At 38.4% G+C, this 18,674-nt stretch overlaps 1 protein-coding gene across 1 annotated transcript in view; it reads left to right on the top strand.

The window, feature by feature from the left end:
- Positions 1-465: 465 nt before the first annotated feature.
- LOC101954073 (cadherin-12) overlaps positions 466-18,674 on the top strand; it is a 326,379-nt gene continuing 308,170 nt past the window's right edge. Inside the window, 1 exon segment of the mRNA XM_065584272.1 lies at positions 466-701. The gene's annotated coding sequence lies outside the window, so the exon portion shown is untranslated.

Raw genomic sequence — 18,674 nt, 5'->3', positions numbered from 1 at the left:
TTATTATAGGCTGGAAATAAGCTCTGTTTTCCAGGGTCATAGGCAAGTGTATGAATTTATTTTATCTCCCAGATTACAGAACATTACATACAGTGAGCCTCATATTACAAAACAGCTACATCAGTCTCTAATTACTCAGATATACCTTATGTTGCACGATGATGCACCTTGAGAAACAGCATGCAAAAGCACATTTGTCCTTAGATAGTTAACATTGTACATAACCTCCTCACAAATTACAGCCTCAGCTGCAGCATATCCATTAGTCTGAAAGAGAAAAGATTCCCAAGTGGCCCTGGTGCCTTTCCCAATTCCCTTGCAACTCACCAATCCTCTCAATGCTTTCTCTGCGTGTGGGGAGTGTTCAGTGCTAATCAGGTCAATGATCATCCCACGGCTCCCGGGACATGACAGGAGCCTATCACAGCAGTTACAGGATCTTCCAGATCTGAGCACGTTTGCTGAGAATCTCATGTTAAGAAACATTGCTTTGGTACTCTTTCTCTCACTCACTGGGAACCTCTGAGGATTTCAGCTTCTCTCTCTCTCTCTTTTAGACAGTGAGGAGTTCAACACAAACGAAAAAAGGCAGTACAGTATGCAGCTACCTGGAGGGTGTTGATAGAAAACTTAGATTGCCCCCAAATCACTGCTGATTTGACTGATGCCTCGGCTCTATCAGAGAAAGGATTTCAATTAAGGTAAGTGCTGCTTTATCTGGGGGAACTGCATCATGCTGAATTTCTGCATTGAAAGTTCTAACTGAGTAAACTGACATTCTGCACTGCAGCAAGACAGTCCGTTTGTTATGTCAGTAAAAGCCTTAGTTTAGAGATAAGTGTCCCATAATGGAACTATTGTTTTAAGAGAATAAGATTGTTAGACAGGTTCATTTGAACTGTTGGAAATATTTCTGATCAGATGGTCTTCTGAATCTTGCAAAAATAATTAGGGTGTTTGCCCCCTTCTCTTCCCCACCCTTCTTATTTCTATCTTTCTTCTTTGCCCTTAATATATTTAAAGGAGTCTGCAAGGCAAAGATAACTTAATTTTGATTAAACAGGTTTATTCATGCTCAAGTGGAAACTCATAGTCTAAAGGCTTCAAAGTTCCACAGTATTTAAATGAGAAAGGGGTATTTCAAATGTGAATTGAGAATATGTGTGCAGCTTCCCAGTTTAGCAATGCCATTGAGAAGTCTGAGATATTATACTAAGCATCTGACATGTTTTTGAACAGTTTCCAATGCAGGACTAGCAGCTATGCTGGGGAGGAGGGCTGTTTCTTATGTGAGTGGTCAGAGAATTAAATCTATAGCTTTCAGCGAAAAAGTATTCTGACATGAATCATTGTTTTGATTAAAAGGATGGGGACTGATCCTTCATAGAGTGATGGAAGCAGCATGACATGTTAAAAGAAAGAAAGAAAATGATGATTAAGATGTTTATTTGAAAAAGAACAGAGAACAGGCAAAAGAGGATGTTTTGAAAGATTAAATGTATTATTAAGAAAAAGTCAGGGATGTTTATAGTGAGTGCTGTTAGCCTGCCAGCCTAATGTGTCTAAAGTGAGTTAAATTTGATGGTCTCAGCTTAGTCCATACTTAATGTCCACGTAGTCAGGAGCTAGATGTGAGGAGCTGGTTAAACTGTCCAAACTTTGTAACACAGCAAGAGACGCAAAGTAAGATCTGTTGTATTAAGCATGTTACTTGGGAGGGCAATAAAAAAGAAGAAAAAAGGGAACATAAAATGTTCATTTAAAAATCTGTCATAATATAGAGAAAATCCCTGTGAGATCAATGGAAAGATAATTGATTTCACATCTTACTTTCATATGAATATACCCTAGATAGTTTTTAAAAGTGTGATTACATTTCCTTATTTTTCAGCCAATAGTGTTGTAAATATCATTAAAATCATTTTAGCAGGCATCAAATATCCATATATAATTTATCAGCTACCATTATTTTCAATATCATTAATAGCATTTTGTCATACATTAAATATGTAGACACACTTTTGGAGAGATTTTCTTAACCTCCCCACCCCCTGAAACAAAAGTTATCTATAAGTTTACTGCTTATCCCATCAGCTTTTCATGGCTGGATCTGGTGAAAAGTTTCTTTCTTCCATCCTGCCTTCATAAATGCAAGCATATGTGAAACTGAACTATGGTTTTGGGGAATATACTGAAAGCCCTGAAAATCTTAATTGGCTATCAATATGGTCTCATTTTTGAAAATATTAATTTCCTTAGGCAGTGTATCTGAGACTGGTGTCAACATGTAACTGTTGTATTCTTGGGAATGGAGTTGCCTTTGAAGGTAGATACAGGCATTGACAACTAGTTTGGTTTGCCACATTGGCCCATTTCTCAGCCCTTGTAGTAGTGAAGAGATATTTACTCAGGCATGTGCTGCTTCTCCCCAGAGAGGATATTTTGTCTTGACCAGGGTTGGGAGGGGATTTATTAGGATAAATCAAGCTCCTACTATAGCTATCTGCACTGAACTGTGTTTCATGAATAATCAATGGCTCCTCAACATAATTAGTATTAATATACATGAGTCAAAACATCCATCCAAAATTTAATCAAAAGAAAACACCCTATTACTCTACAGGGAAAAGTTCCCTAGGTTTGAGAATAAGCATTCCTTACACAGCTGCTGATTTGTGTGCTCACATGCAAACAGCAACAACTTCCCGTCTGGTCTTTCGCAAGGGCTAACTCTAAACACTTTGACATGATGGGTTTTGTTCCATTTCCATCAAAGACATTGAAGTAGATAAAAAGAAAAGCATCACATTTTGTTTCATCATGTCTTTGGCTCTCTAAACCCATATGCCCTTGTACTTCAGTTATTAGAGTATTTAAAAACCAAACCAAATCCAGATTCACCTTCTGTTTTTAAGTGAAGAGCCCTTTTTAATATGCTGGGATCAAATGTAAGGATGTTTCTCCAAACACCTGCAGATTCCACCCATACAATCTTCTTCACATTATGAAAAAATAAAAGACAATACTAATTATTTTGAGCAGCCATCTATCTGAGGATTTCAAAGCACTTTATAAGCATTAATCTTTCAATGTCAGATCAGGGATGAAGGAGAGTATAATTATTCCCATTAAACACAGTACATAGGGAAACTGAGACACACGTCTGTTGTGTGATATACTCATATAAGAAGCCAGCGGCGGAGCTGGGAATAGAGCCCAGGTCTTCTGCCTTTGGGGCCTTTGTTTTGACCATAAGGCCATAGCAAGTAACATTAAGACTTATATATAGGTTTCAGCTCTATTTCAGTTCTTTCTAGGTCTTTGAATGAGGCCAGTGTTCAAATCTTTGCCTCAAGCCGACTTTCATACTACTGACAGAAGATAGAGCTTGCTATCTAGCTCATCTCAGTTGAAATTAGTATCTGATACTCACACTTTCATACCTGGGGCTTCTTTAAAGGAAGCTTGACAACCAGTGAGGTTAAAGTAACACAGAGGTAAAAGCAATGAGATCTATCTACAGGCAGACATAACAATACCCATTGTAGAGCAACAAGGCACACTTCTGATCCAAGTGTGATGATAGTGTGGAAAAAAATAAAATAAAAGGAAATTCTTGTTAATGGCTAAAGTTAACATGCCAAGGAATAAAAAGGGTAACTATATATTTGTAGATGGGCATGAGAAAAGAGAAATAAGACTATGTTGGAGATGCTATGGGGCACCGAGTTCCAGCAGTTTCCCTTCTGTGAGCCCACAGACCATGTAAAGGCTCAAGACTAACGAGAGAGAGAGGCTCTAAGGGCAGCTTTGAAGCTCCAGCCCCGTAGAACTCCTTACAGGAGCAGCAACACCATCACCAGCAGGGCTTCACATGTCCAGCAGCCTCCTGCTGTCATTGAAACCTCTGAAACTGAAATCAGGTCACTTTCATGTTTTGTTTCCTGGATGTTCATTCTTGTCTCTCTGTGGCTACCAAATTCCCTCTGATATAGCACCTCACTCCCCATGCTCCTTCTCATCCTTCCGCTCACAGCAACCCCTATTTCTCCCCTTTCTTTCCCTTTCCTCCATCTCCCATATCTTTCTACTCTATCTGTTCCCATTTCCTCCTATCCATCCTTTTCCCCACTCCTTTGCTTCTTTAAATACACCCTTCCTTACCATTCTACTTGCCCCACCACTACTCTGTTAGTGTCCTCTCCATGAAAAATAAACTGTCCAAAAAAAAACAACCCAGTATTGGAACTAACAGGACACATATTCTCCAACACTCTGATCATGTTGCTTGTGAGCCTGATCATGAAAAGTGTTGGTTTCTGCCTCTGATATACTGGATACTCTCAGTTCACATTAACTTCACTCAGAGTGAAGATTGCCTAACACCTTTCAGGAAGTACCCAGAACCTCACCAGACTGAGTCCTTCAAATCTAAAGTTGATGTGCTCAGTGGAAGATCCTCTAAAGAAGATTGTTAGGAACAATGAATTAAAGGGAACCCTGCACCAGGTTTCTGTTTCCAGTGTTAGACTATATTTATGACTGATCACAAACTCATTAAATCACTGATAATGTTACCACTCTGCCCAACACACCAAACATATTGACAATACGATAGTAAGTGACTCTTGATAAATAGTATTGTATTTATTTACTCATTATAATAGCTCTGGAGACCAAAATCCTCTTTCCCTCCCCCCACCTCCCTTCAGGTTCATAAGTCATCTGTTTTGACCTGGCCCTTCCAATGTGTTTTGACCCTGATCCCTAAGACCCATCAGTTGGACTGACAGGTCATTGAGAATCTGTGATCATTCATTTCTTAGCCATTCTTTCAAGACTGCCAGCAAGTGCCAGTCTTAATTGTAGTATTAGTGAGGTGGAGAGCTTCCCACCAAAAACTTGCCTGAAACACTGACTCATTTCACAAAGGTCACTGTACAGACATTGGAACATAGCCTTTTTTAAAAAAATCACTACCTGTCTTTGCTCAATTTGAAACAGTGCTCTGTGTTCTGTATCCCTCTCTCAACATCTTGAGATATCCAGTCTTCTCAGATTAATTATTTTAAAGTGTGCAAGGCTTCTGGGCATTATTGAAATGGTAGTTTGAGTAACTCTATTAAGCGCCTATATGAAGACTATATGAAGGTGCATTTGCTAAGAATTATCTACTTGGCATTTCTATCTTCTTACATATTGAGTCTGTTTGTGCATGTTACAGTCTTTCATATATCTATTTTGTATTTAGTTCGATATCTGTGTTCCAGGATGTGATCTAAAATATGGCTTGGTCGCAAGTTTCACTTTTCCCATTTTTGAAAATAAAGCAAACAAAAAAGAATATTGGTGAATGGAATTCATGTATCAAGTAGTACAATTTAATGGTGGTGTTCTAAGAATATTTGTAGCAACTGGAGTGGAGGGAGAATAAGACTAATACATTTGACTGGGTTTCCATTGGTCTGAATAGCCTGAGTATAATTCTTTAATTTAATATGCATGTTAAGGATTTTTATGACCAAAGCATTTCACAGATTATATTTTCAACAAGCTTGTTGGAAAAGCTCTTTCATTTAAAGCAGCATTTTAGTCATTTAACTGAGGTGCTCATTATCCAGCAAAAGTTAAAAGCCTTTTCATAGCCATTCAAAAGAATATGTGAATGTTTTGCTTGTTAATGGTTATTGCATTTATAACTAAAATGCTAATAAAAATATTAAGTTCTTTTACTAGTTGGTTACAGTAAATCTAATTTTAAATCTTTAACTAACTTGGTAAATATAACAAGAACTCATTGCACTCTCTTTCAAAACCAGCATTTCTTACTCCATTGTCTGATAAAACATGTGTGCCCTAGAACAGATAATGGACCTAGTCAGTGTGAAGTTACCTCAGTGCAAGCCTATTCACTTGCTGGAGTTTCTTTTGAATTACTCTTATGATCAGAAGCAGACCCTCTGCCTTTAACTGGACATTCATCATTGTACTGACTAACGATATGCATGTCTCAAAAAGTTCAGCTTTGCTTCAGATTCCCACCCTGAAGTTGAATGCTTAGGCAAACCTCCTAGGCCTACAACAGTGGGCAGGACTTTACCTGAGAACAGTTTTTCTTTCAGTATTTTGGCCCTTCTGCCTTTGAAACTGGGTGCTACCTTGAAGAATAGCTATGTACAAAAAGTCGGGGAGTGGAGGAATTTGGGTAAGGGGAGGGAGATGTAGTTAACTAAACTTAACTAAAATATTATATGGTTAATGTCAAAAAAAGATTTGCTTTTCTCTTATAGCAACTCATCTATGTCTGCAAATTAAAGGTTTGCTGAGGCTAGTATATAACTAACTTTATGTGCTTTTTCTGTGTTCAGTCCTTACCATTCATGCCAGGTAAACTTTTCCATCTTGGTATTTAGCACTCACTGCACATCTGTGCAGATTTGGCATTAAGAATCTTGCCCTTTATTTTGAGGAACAACCATTTTCTTATATAACATGACTTCTTTCTTTTAGAAAGTTGTGGTGCCCTTTATCTAGTTTAAAGAATGGGTGAGCTTTCAAGACCATCACCAGTGCCACTTTGAATTAGCCATCACACACTGCACTGATGTAGCAATTACCTGTCACTCTCTCTAACCCTGAGAGCCCAAGTGTGTCAAGTCAATGACACATCTGAGCTGCACCAGCCCATAAAGTGAGCAACCTTAGGTTGGGTTCAAATGAGGTGTCCTGTGTGACAGAATAAAGCATAGCCATCAGGCCAACCATCTGAACATATTAATAGGTCAAGTTAAAAAAATTGACTAAGAATGTACTCCAAAGAAATATATTTTCCTGTAAAAAAAAAAAAAAAAAAAAAAAAAACCACAACCCCCCCCCCCCCCCCCCCCCAAAAAACATAGAATCCCACATTTTTTTCTAAGCTTGTTATTTAAACTATTCAATTGAACCAGTCTGGAACTCCCTTGGGCACTATCTTCTAACAAACAGTAGACATTTTTTGCAAATGCTTTCTAAAGGTCACCTATTTTAATCAACTCCCTTTTCTCTGTAATAACTGTGTGACATTTTTTGCCCTATTTGTGATCAATGAGCATGCATATTTTAAATCAGAAATTCATGCACTTTAGTATCTTTCAGAAATTCTCTGTTGGACTAACAGAGGGCTTGATCCTCGGGGGGTGCTGAATGCCCAGAACTGCCATTGATTGTACAGGGCTTTGCAGGTGTTCAGATCTTTTCAGGATTAGATTCCCATGTGTATTAGCTGGGATTACAGTTTACCAGATGCAACTATATGATTAAATTCAGTGTGCTTGGATTTTTCTTGAATAAAGAAATCAGTCATTGTGTGTATGTGTGTGTGTGTGTGGGGGGGGGAACGAGTCAAAATTGGGTTCATCATGCCCAAATAGTTAGTAATATACTATAATTTAAACTATGATCCAAGATGCAACAAATTCATTTTAATGTAAATCTTCCTCTGATAAGTAACAGACAGAACTGGTCCTCTGTAGCTTACTTCAGTTGCCAGTTTCAGTGCAGAGTCACACATGGTATACAAGGCACAACACAAATTTTGTCTATTTATTTATCTAGGTCCTTATATTGTTCCCATCATTGCAGTAACTGAGTATCTCATCTTCTCCCCTCTTTACCAGGCACCTACTTTGAATCTTCGACATTTTATTGGGACAGATGCTGTATTAGAGAAAGGATAAGTTAATTGCAAATCCAAAGAGTCTCTCCCCATGTTATATAAATAATTGGTGCAATAACATAAAAACAATACATTCTGCATACTGCCTAAAAATACAAAATATTGTATACATGTAGGCTGCACCTGTATGTGGTATGGCCTTTTGATCATTCTTCTTTTCCTAACATGCATTTTGAGAAATAATTATACAATTATCTCTGATATATTTATAATTAAGTTACCTTTTTATGACTTGTTCTTATACATTTTCTCTTATGGCATGTTTTAAAAATCAATAAAAAGTAAACAATAACATTTTTGAAAGTATCTCCATCACAGATATTTAACAATAATATTCCCAAATGGAAATTGCAATTGGAGAAAAATAAATTTGGGTCAGATGGCTCTAGGTCTCTCTCTATATATTTAAAAAAGTTCAATTTGCCAGGCAAAAATATGATGTTTTAAATTGTTTGTCAGGAGAAAGAAGTGACTTTTAATGCAGATCCACCAAATACACTGTATTTTAGTAGTTTCAGTACCCCTGGAGGCAAACATTTGAAAAGGGAGAACCATAACACTAAGATAAATGTTGTGACTAGGATCTAAGAAGAAACATAATACAAAAATAATAGAGAAATATCTCTTGTCAGAAGGGTGGTAGGGAGTAAGCATGTTTATTGTTCTAGGAGTCTGTCCTTTCAGAAGTCTAATTAGACATCTTGCTTTTTCTTTATATTATTTCCTCTTCTTTTAAAAAAAATATTTTACAAAAACAAATACAGAGCTATACAATTATTTTTATCTTGACAAGGACGAGGATTACAGATGCAAAGATAAGCAGTTGTAAGATATATTAATAAATATATTAATATATGTTTTAGAGGATAAGAAATAATAACAAAAACCAAAGTGTACTAAAACATAAATGTACAGAAAAGGAAATAAATGCAAAACAACCATTTGATGCATCAGCATATTATGCTTTGGAGTTATATAGCTATAAACAAGTTGGGTTTTACTAGTTTAAATTCTAAAACTTTCCAAAGTGTCCAAGGAATTAAAAGTTCTTTGATAATGAGTGTGAGATTTATCGATGCCTCTTTGTTACAATATATACTCTTCTGTGCAGGTATAAACCATACTGCAGTAGGATTGTTGTCCAGCGCTCTCACCTAGGCAAAGAGGGATCTGTCCATTTCATGAAAATAGATTTTGTGTCCACCAACAAAAAGTTGGAAAGAAGTTACCAAGTATTTTTGATTGTCCAATACCGTGTTCCTAAAGAGATCCTTAAGGCAGCAGATGAAACTCGGGGAAATCTTGGTCAGAAGATGGCAGTCAGAAGGCTAAAGTTTTTGTACCATAGAGGCCAAAAAAATGATTTGGGAGAAATCAAACCTGCGTTAAGATGCAATGAAACCCGGACTAAAATCCTCTTGTCTTCAGTAGTAGCTGTATCAGGCCCTTTATGCAAGGCATTATAAGAGGATGATGAATACACTATAAAAACCCAGCTCTGTAGATAAATTTGATAGATATCCACAGAGACTCAAAGCTCCTGAGATTCACATATTTTTATCTAAAGACATCCACAGCAACTGAGCTACTTTCTTATTAACCTTTAAAATGATATTTTATAACTGCAGCAGATAGCTTTTGATTGCTAGTGTATGCTTCTGCCGGGGGTGGGATGGTGGGTCACAGTCCAGGATGCTATAGTATGGGCAAGCTTCCTCCCTGGTGCACACACCAGCTACCCTGCTTGTCCCCAACACTACTGCAGGGAGAAACCCACCTTATATGCTGTGTGGATTGTACTGAGAGATGAGACTGCTGCATACAGGGCAGTGCTACTGTGACTCGTTTGAGCTATCCTCAATTTGGTCATTGTCCCAGGGTCAATGTTTAGAAAAGTTTACTGGCGCTGAAATAACTTCAGTGATCTGTCCAACTGTTACTCTGCCCTGGGAAGTCACAATGTCTTAGATCTTAAAGTGTAAGTCCCCTCCTTGTTTATTGGGCTATTTTAGTCCAATAGGTTTATTGTCATTAAAGTTAATTATTCAGAACTTCAATTGTTTCATAAAACTGATTGAAAAGTGCATATTTATCCCTTGGCTGTGGCTGGTTCCTTCTCCTGGCAAAGTCTGAGTGGCCGTTTGACTCCCATGCTGCTTATATCATGACATCACAAGCAATTCCTGTTTCCGCATCCAAGAAGTGCTGCAACAGCCCCACCTGGAGTTCAGTGGATGTCATTATTTCCATCCCCATCCAATATTTTCTCTACTTTGTTGACCAGGTGTAGCACATGGTAAAAAGCTGGGGAAGGGAACAAGTTCTCCTTCTCTCCATCAATGGTTGTACCATTCTATTTATATCCTTATTAAGGTGACTATGCTGGAATGATGCAGTCTCACTCCTGGGGACAGCCATCCCAACTTTTTTAATGTGGTTGTGTGAGAACCACTAACTTGTCCAACACCAGGTATTGAAGGTGGCGTGGCCATAACAAAAAGCATGAGCCTCTATAGCTTGAATTAAAGGACCAGGTCCTATAGCTATTTAAACAGCCTCTTAGACTTTGCAGCAGGAGTGAATTGCAGCCTCTTGGAGCACAAATTAACATATCTTTAAATTTGTTTGTGAAATTACTCAGGTTTTAAATAATTGATATTGAAAAATAATAAAAAATATGAGGGCGAAATAATAGATGAATTCCCACTCATTATTTTAAATAGGTTAATTCTAATTACTATATTGCTTTCTCCTCCCACTTCAATTCCAGCATTACTTTCACAGCCAATATTTTTACCAACTCCTAGAGCTGGATATTAATGCTTTATGCTACTTGAAAGCTATCCGAGAGTATTCAGCATTAGTTCCAGCTATAACAGCTCTCAAGGTATTGGGTGTTCAAAATCAAGTTGGAAAGTAAGTGGGAGCAAAAGGACCAGAAGGTAATAACAATGTGATTTTGAAATCTGATACGTTACAAACTACCAAGACTAGGAACAATTATCATTAACTGAGTGAGATTCCTGGTTGTCCAATGGCAGATAGCTTATTAACCCTTTTGGTTGAGTCAGCAGCTGGGACTGAAGCTGGATGACTCTGTTAATTATACAGCTCTGCCTGGGACTTATAGCTCCCAAGAATAGACCCCAACCACACAAGCTAAAGGAACTTTAACTGGGGAGCAGTAACAGTCACCGTTGGATCAACTGTGTTACAGTAGCATCAGTTTATAATCCCTAGTGATTCATGAGATACCATGCTTTGAAGTATCACTTATTTAATAGACCAGGCAATAAATCACAAGTCATTTCCCACATATACCATGATGTTTTCAGCATCCCAAGCATCCTGAGCCAGTCCAGGCCTGTCAAGGCTGCTTCCCCACTTTGAACTTTAGGGTACAAATGTGGGGGCCTGCATGAAGATTTCTAAGCTTAACTACCAGCTTAGATCTGGTTCGCTGCCAGCATTCCCAAATGGATTCCCTTCCCTGGGAAGCCTTGAGAAACCTTTCACCAATTCCCTGGTGAATACAGATCCAAACCCCTTGGATCTTAAAACAAGGAGAAATTAACCATTCCCCTCCTTCCTCCCACCAACTCCTGGTGAATACAGTTCCAACCCCCCTGGGATCTTAAAACAAGGAGAAATTAATCATCCCCCCTTCTTTCTCCCACCAACTCCTGGTGAATACAGATCCAACCCCCTTGGATCTAAAACAAGGAAAAATCAATCAGGTTCTTAAAAAGAAGGCTTTTAATTAAAGAAAAAGGTAAAAATCATCTCTGTAAAATCAGTATGGAAAATAACTTTACAGGGTAATCAAACTTAAAGAGCTCAGAGGACCTCCCTCTAGCCTCAGGTTCCAAGAGTAGCAAACAAAGATAAACACTCTAGTAAAAGGTACATTTACAAGTTGAGAAAACAAAGGAAAACTAACACGCCTTGCCTGGCTATTTACTTACAAGTTTGAAATAGGAGAGACTTGCTTAGAAAGATGTGGAGAACCTGGATTGATGTCTGGTCCCTCTCAGTCCCAAGAGCGAACAACCCCCCTAACAAAGAGCACAAACAAAAGCCTTTCCCCCCCCCCCGCAAGATTTGAAAGTATCTTGTCCCCTTATTGGTCCTTTGGGTCAGGTGTCAGCCAGGTTACCCGAGCTTCTTAACCCTTCACAGGTAAAAGGACTGTGGAGTCTCTGGCCAGGAGGGATTCCACAGCACTGCACACAGGAGAGCTGCCACCCCTCGTCCTTGTTGCTTGCAGTGTACATGGGTAAAGGAGAAAGGCCCAGGATGGGGCACCTGTGATCTGTTTTATATCCTCAATTCCATGTGCTTGGGGAACACACAAACATTCTATATTTTTACTGATTTTAAATGTTCACAGTTGCAGAGAATTATGGGCATGGGCAGACACTAAGAGGATGAGACAATAATTATTTAACAATAGATGTTGAGATTCAAAAAGTTATAGCTTTGTAACTGTTAAAATACAAATTGCCAACATCACATGTCAAAATACACAAAATAAATACGCTTAAATCAAATGCTAATAAGTTCTCAAGTAGCATTTTTCCGACTTTGCCTATCTTAAATTTGTTATTATCGATGGAAATATTTGTGTGTTTGTGTATGATAAAATCCATGTTGATCAGCATCAAATCCTTCCAAGTCTTAGTATACTCCATTAGTGGGAGAGATGAAAGGGGAAGATGCATAAACAGAAAAGAAAAAAGTAAAGGTTTGGATGGTTTTCATGGGAAATATTTAAAATTATGAATAGTTTCTGTTTCCTAGAAATTCCAGCATTTTCTTTTAACCTTCCCTCGGCTATTTTTATTGCCCTGCAGTCTCTGACAAAATATTCGATAGTACTCCATGTTAATAGTTTATGTATCTAAGCAGACAACATATTTTTTGGACTACTGGAATGGCCTAGCTTACATCCATCATTATTAAAAGGGGCTCTTTACCTTGACATTTTCAGGGGGTGGGAGGGAAGGGGGAACTTGAAGACATTCTCAACTGCAGATGATATATTTTCATTTTCCAACTTAAGTTAAAGTTGAGGTTAAACCATAAGAAATAAACAGTTCTGGCCATCAAACAACACATCCATAAATATTTATGATACATGTCCAGGTGTTTTAAAGGAGTTTAATACAATATATTGTGCTACAATAATAGAAGTTGTAAAAAAGGGTGACTCTAATGGTACCAGAATTTCACCCAAGGTTTCTTTAGGTCTATATTGCTGAAGGGATCTTTACATGTAGTCCAGGCTGGTAGGTTTTTTAATACTTCTTGAGTGATGCTGAATGCCAAGATCTGAATTAGTTCCAGGAAAAAATCAACTAACTCTGTTAGGGCCTGATACTGTATTCCTTATTCAAACAAAACTTCCATTAAATTCAATTTGATTTTCAATCCAATACTATGGATGAAGTGTCTGCCCTTGTCCACACTTTAAGAGCTGCTTAAATAAAAAAGACCAGACTTCCTATATGGTGACATGCAACCAAAGGTCTGGAGTTCCAAAGTCAGCCATCAGAAAGAGCACATATCACACAACCTTATTTGGATGCCCTGTGCTTTATAAAACCAGTGTGTAGATTGTGTGAAGTGTGTATCTCTTATATAAATGTACCATATTTTTTTACTTATTGAGAAGAAAGTTTTAAAATAAAATGCCACACTTGCCAGAAACATACATTAGAAACTACAAACATACATTAGCAATCAGAAACTATCTGCTGTAGTTATAAAGCATCATGATAAACATTAAAAAGTTAAAATAGCTCAACGTCTATGGATTTAACATTTTCAAATGGAAATGTCTGTGTTCAGGAGCTGATCTGGGCTCTGAGGATGTGTTTAGAAACATATCTCAGACAGATTAGGGATACATATGCGCGCGCACACACACACACAATGTATATGAGTGACTGATGAACCTTAAAGAGTTCATTCATGTAAATTTATCATCCAAAGTATACAAGGTTTGGAATGGCATCTACACCTTTCATGTATTGGTTAGACATTTTCCTGACTTCATTCAGTTCTCTAAAGGTTTCCCTTACATCACCTACTCCCTTCACCGATCTGTCCTCCAAATAAGACTCCCTACTATTGTCTGCTAATACACCTCTACCCCAATATAATGCAACCCGATATAACACGAATTTGGATATAACGCAGTATAGCAGTGCCCCAGGGGGCAGGGCTGAGCATTCCGGCAGATCAAAGCAAGTTTGATATAACGGTTTCACCTATAACGCAGTAAGATTTTTTGGCTCCCGAGGACAGCTTTATATCTGGGTAGAGGTGTACTGAAATCATCATTTTACGAGGACAGACTTCCCAAGTAGCTCTCTGTCTGTTCTCCCCTCAGCTGTTTTCCCATGCTGGAAAGTAACTCCCCACTGTCCAACAACTTAGAACAGACATCAAGTCAGACGGATATTAGTCCATGATAACCAGTTTCCTCTGTATCATGCACCCATGTGCATTGAAATGCTCTATATTAGAAAAATCAACGAGTAAAAAATTGTTCAGGGACATCCCATACAAAAGGCAAATTGATTCGAAGACAAAACTCAATCAAAAGTCCTTATTGTACCACTGTAAGATTGCTGTCCACCAATCCTCTTTAAAAACATTTTATTATAATTCTCATCCTCAAAATAATTTACTACTCCTCTGATTAGAAGGCTGATGAGGGTACAGGTCACACAGAAATAAGAAGGTATCAACAACCATAATTTCAGAAAAAGAGTATAATGATACAATCTGAGGACTAAGTGTGAAAGTAATCATGTTAGTTTTCTAATTATTCAAATCTTAATTACAACTGTGTTGGCCCAATTAGTTCAGAACACAAGACTAATGTTAGGGTTGGGTGGATACTCAGCATCTGTGCATAAGTGAGAGGCATCTGTTGCCAAGTGGTGGAGTGATGGAAAGTGTCAACTCACCAGCTGTGAAGTCAGCAAAGCTCTTAAAAAACAAATTTGAGCCAACACAATGATTTAGCACACTTAGGGGGTTGTAAAGCTTACTGCACATGTATACTTTAACTAGCAGTTGTCACCTAGTGGGATTGAATATCTAGAGCAGAAATGCATATTTAAGTCTTTGCCTGCTTCTCTAACAATGCCCTGCCTGACAAAGATCTGTGGTGGGGAAGCTGACAGTAACATCTGTGCTTCAGAAGGTTGATTTTGCTTTTTGTTGAACAAACTGCAGAGCAGAATATGCCAAGGTACTAAGGTGGTGATAGATACCTTAGAAATGCCATATATAGACAGACAAAAGGGGGTATGTTGTAAAAACAAAACAAAGAATTTTAAGTGGAATTATTTATGATTTTCTAACACTGCTTTCTTCCTTCTATGCAGTTCCGCAGAGAAAGAGATGAATGTATTAATTATGAATTGCACCATAACTATTGTTTATAGCTATCAATTTCAGAATGACAGGGTTTTTATGATTCTGACAATTGACACTGATCTTGGTAACTTCTAATATTACCTACCAAGATTGAGGGTATTAATAGTGTTGCTAAGTTTACAATGATGTGCTTAATATTTATGCATTATTAACATTTAATGATAACATGTAAACTTTACTGAAAGGTAATCAATTGGCAGCAAGAACAAAAGGAGAAAGAGAACATTAAAATCTCAGATGGAATTATATTGAGCACTAATGCATTCACTTTTGACCTAGTTCTGAATTTGTACAGATTTTTTTGTCAGCACCTTCATCTATATTACTTTCAAGTTTTTATTTATTCATGTTTCAGAACTTACAGATGGAGGAGCGTTTATATTCATTGTAGTCTGATAATATTGTTAATTTACATGAAATGCATAGACTGTTTGGTGTTGTACTATAATGTAATGGAAAATGAGCACAACTTTCAACACTGGCTTCACAGATTTTTTCAATTACATTAAAACAAAATTAAAATACAGTTAGGGGAGCATGTCTAGCATTCCAGATCTGAGTTTACTTATTTGCAAATCGCAATAAGAAGGCTTTTGATTTCTCTGCTCTTTGGGCAAATCACCCTCCTCAGTTGGACTTTAATAGGGATATTTCTACTTCAGGAGAATTACTCTGCACTATTACTGCCACTGATACTTTATATTAAAGCAGCACCCTGCCTGTGTTGCCAAAGTTAACCATCCCAGACCACCTCTATAGAATATATATAAATAAATTCAACCGCTTCTGAGCAAAGTGTAATGAAGTATTAACTTTCATGGCTGAAAACTAAGGATTTCAGTGACTTGTTTTCTGTATTGTTTTGAAGTGTCCATCAACTACAGTTTATACTCAGAAAGCAACTTCAGCACTGCTGCAAGTTATGCCACAGTGTATGTGCATGTATTTGTGTGGTGATTCAATGATGCAGGTGACAGTTCATCAGACTTAGCTAAGATTACCAGACCCATTTTACTTATGTCTGTGTGAAAGACTTTAGCAAAAGCTCCCAAATGATCTGAAGCTGGTACCATCACCACTCACCACCAGCATCTCAAACCACAAGTCTAACTGTAAACTGCCCATAAATGCAGAGAAAAGTTTAGAGAGACACATAGCAATTAATTATAGATGGTTTAATGTTTTGGGTTCCAGTTTCCTATGACTGTTGCAGCTGTATTTCACCTGCAAAATGCTTCTTTCCTTTTAAATCATATTGACAATGTGAATAGCACATGTATACTTTAACTAAACAACTTACCAATTCAAGTGGGCTGCCTCAGCTGTAAGACCTGAACTCAGAAGTGATAAAGCATGGCACTGCTTCAGTAAAATGGAATAAGAAATCATTTTGACAGAGCCTAGCTCTCAGTCTGGGCTGCTGAATGTTTTTTTTTTTTCTTTCTTCCCTTTCCTTTCAAGGTCGATGTTCCTTATTTCATGTGGAGTACATCTTATATGACAACACAGGAAGAAATGTGGGCAGGCTGGGTTAATGCATTTGGGGTCAAAATGGACTCTCAAATAGAGAAGCCTGTCTCCCTGAGAGATGGTACTGACACCACCCATTAAAGGGGAATGGTGGTCAAAGTTCAGTTGTTTAGGGTGCAAGCTGGAGTCCTGAGATAGTACTGATCATGCATGATCTTGAAAGTAAAGCTTCCAATTGTTTTAATAAATGAAGTAAATCTCTCTGTTTCCTTGACCACATGGAATTAGTTGAACACAGATAGGAGCTGTTACTCTACAGCCAATACCAGTATTTCTCATTGATTGGGTTACACACCCACTATAAAGTGGCAGATACGTTTAGGCATATGCAATTTGAAATAAATTTCTTTCCCGCATTCCCCTTGCCAAGAGTGCTATCACAAATATGCCAAGTAGATTTACCTTTCCTGAAATAATTCTAAGTGTGTGGTCAGGAAAGCAAGTTATAGAACTACCTAAAAATACTTGATAGTTATGGAAATTATTGTTTGGGAATGATTGCTGGACTGGGGTGTGGTCCATCATTTACAGGTTTACAGTTTGGTTCTGTAGCTGTGATGAGTTCCCTGGGGTGCAGCCTGGGACTGCGGGACTCACTCCAGCCTGGGCTGTCTCTCACATTGCCTTGCTAGTGACAAGCAGCAAACCCCTCCAGATGCTGTTATCACTCAGCACAACCCCATGTACAGACCCACACCCATTTAGATTGCATGAATGCTCCTGGAGCCACTCATGAATGACACAGGGAAAGGCACCAGCCAGCTCCTAGTACAGTACCTCAGGAATATACCATCTTGCAGTGCTCAAGATGAGCAGTGCAAATTTATTAATTGGTTCACCACTTCATCAATGGAAAGTGGACATACATTAGCCATTGCAAACCTGAGCAGTTTTGCCCCACACTTCATACAAACTCACTGGTAAAGATAAACAGTAAAACAAATTTGACTACAAAAGATAGGCAGAAAGTCAGACTTAGTTACTAAAATAAAATATAGGCATGCAGTCTAACCTCTCACCCCTATTAAACTAGGCAATATCTAGATTAAGCAGTTTTTTTCACCCCACTGGATATTACAGTTCATAGTACACAGATTTCACTCTTGAAATCTGGGCCAGTCCCCTCAGTTGGAGTCTTCAGAATGTCCTTGTTGCTTGCAGTGTACATGGGTGAAGGAGAAAGGCCCAGGATGGGGCACCTGTGATTTGTTTTATACCCTCAATTCCATGTGCTTGGGGAACACACAAGTCAAGGCATGTCTGGGGGGCATTGCTGAGTCTCCAGGCAAGGTTGAGCAATTCCGTTGGTGTGGCCTCATGCAGGTGAGTCATTGAATTGTAGCTCCCTTGCTGGACAATAGTTGCTGATGGGTTGTTTGACACGCCGCCCGGGCATTGGTTACTTTCCTTGCTGCCTTCTCTGGGAAGCTAATATCTGGCTGATTCCCCAACTTACAGCATATTTTAATGACAACCATATAACACAGTTCTCATAGCTTCAAATGATTAATGATATACATATATGGATAGAAAAATGACTTTCATCAGATCATAACCTTTCCCCTGATACCTCACATGCAAGATCGCAATTATATATACAGATGAGGAATATAGGGGTTACAAGATGCTCCCCCAAGGCATAAAATGTCACACCCTTACTATACAAATTGTTCCAGCACCCCTGGGACTCTGCCCCTTTAATGGGAGCGAGGTCCAGCCCACCTGTGACTAATTAGCACCCCCTGTCTGACCACATGTAGGACAGCTAGCCTCTCTAAAGGTCGGGGGGGGGGGGGGAAGCCCAGTGGAGAAGACATGAGGGAAAGCTGCCAGAGGCTGGAAAGGGTCTGGTAGGAGTTCAGGTTGGGTTAGGGAGAAAGAAAGCTAGCTAGCTAGCTGTGGGCTTTCTGAGAAGAGGGCTTGCTGAGAGTCCTGGATAATGCCATAGAAAATCCATGTAGAGCAAATGATTTTC

This window comes from Chrysemys picta, chromosome 2, assembly GCF_011386835.1.
Source record: "Chrysemys picta bellii isolate R12L10 chromosome 2, ASM1138683v2, whole genome shotgun sequence".
In the NCBI taxonomy this organism is placed as follows: domain Eukaryota; kingdom Metazoa; phylum Chordata; order Testudines; family Emydidae; genus Chrysemys; species Chrysemys picta.
This window is presented reverse-complemented; position numbering and strand designations above follow the sequence as displayed.